At 38.1% G+C, this 1,421-nt stretch overlaps 1 pseudogene; it reads right to left on the bottom strand.

Moving 5' to 3' along the window:
- Positions 1 to 413: 413 nt before the first annotated feature.
- LOC145793603 (G-type lectin S-receptor-like serine/threonine-protein kinase At5g35370 pseudogene) lies at positions 414 to 1,013 on the bottom strand (annotated as a pseudogene).
- Positions 1,014 to 1,421: the final 408 nt, after the last annotated feature.

Raw genomic sequence — 1,421 nt, 5'->3', positions numbered from 1 at the left:
CACAGAGAAAATGCCAAATTTCTCTGGACAACACTTGAGGACTAGTTCAATCCAAACCAGAGAATTTCTCTGGATCAACCCAGAGAAAATTCAGTTCAAACCAGAGAATTTCTCTGGATCAACCCAGAGAAAATTCAGTCCAATTCACTAATATCTTGATTAGCAGCTACCACAGTAAAGATAAAACAAAAAAATCCACATGCATCTTAAAACTTAATCTAGCACTACAGTAAAGAATTACATGACAAATCTTAGTTCTCCAAAATAATTTTTTGTTTGCTTCCTTCATATATCCACTAGGATGCTTTTCAAGGAAGTAGGCTGATGATGCCTTCCTATTGATCTCATAGGATGTAAATACCTCATGTAATTAACATGACCCTCAAAGTGGAGCCCTCTTCTTCTTGATTCATCTAGGAACTATAGAGATGTACACTTATCGCATGATTCACATCACTATTTCCAAGTCCAGAATAATCAAGCTTGGCTATTCGAAATTCAGATGGAGACAAGTTCACCTGAATAACAACTACACTACCATTATGACCAAACAGATACAGACCTGTTTGGTTTATCGCCATATACTCCACTGCATAATTTGAGTTCGTATAAGCCTTGGTATCCATTGACAGTTTCCAATATGTCAAATTCTGCCACTGCAGTAAAGCGTCTGAGGCACTAACCGCGAGCCTGTAATTGCCAGTTGACAAGTCACCGCTTGATACAGTGCTCGACAACAATAACCCAAGAGGCAAATTCTGCCCAATCACAATCGTGTCCGTTGGATAACGAAAGCTCTCCCAAAGGGTAACATTGAATTGATCAAGCAAAAGAAGATTGCCCATTTCGGTTAACTGAAGAGCGGACACCGACGCCTTCAATGGCGCAGTTGACCATCTAAAAGCGCCATCTTGATCGGTAATTGAAATCCCATCAAGGGTTAGACTCATCTTTCCTGAATTCGAAATGGGAGCATCACGATTAGCAGACCAAGTGATAGCATTGGATGCCATGTGAATGACACACAAATAGAAGTTTGTTTGCTGACCATTATTTGAATGTGAAGCAGAAACAGAGAGCCCATGTAGAGAGAGAAAGTGAGTAGAAAGAGAGGGAATGGAGTGAGGGACCTTAGACTACAAAAGAACAGATTGTGGACCTAATCCATTACTAAAAGTTGGATAGGGACCTTAGACCGATTTTCCCTTTTTTTTTTATTAATTAATATACGGGTAAATTATACTTACATCTTAATGTTTGGGTTTAATACATATCACCCATGACGTTTGAAAAACTATACTAACATCTGTTATTGTAATTATTTAAATGGAATGCAAACATTAAACTCCTACACACTCTCTTTTCTTGTTTTGTTTTGCTTTCTCTAGGGGTTTTTTTCCCTTTCTTTTGCTTTACTTTTT

Source organism: Camellia sinensis, chromosome 6 (genome assembly GCF_055761805.1).
Source record: "Camellia sinensis isolate YWXY chromosome 6, ASM5576180v1, whole genome shotgun sequence".
Taxonomy (NCBI): domain Eukaryota; kingdom Viridiplantae; phylum Streptophyta; class Magnoliopsida; order Ericales; family Theaceae; genus Camellia; species Camellia sinensis.
The sequence above is the reverse complement of the archived record's forward strand: the minus strand, read 5'-3'. Positions and strand labels throughout refer to the sequence as shown.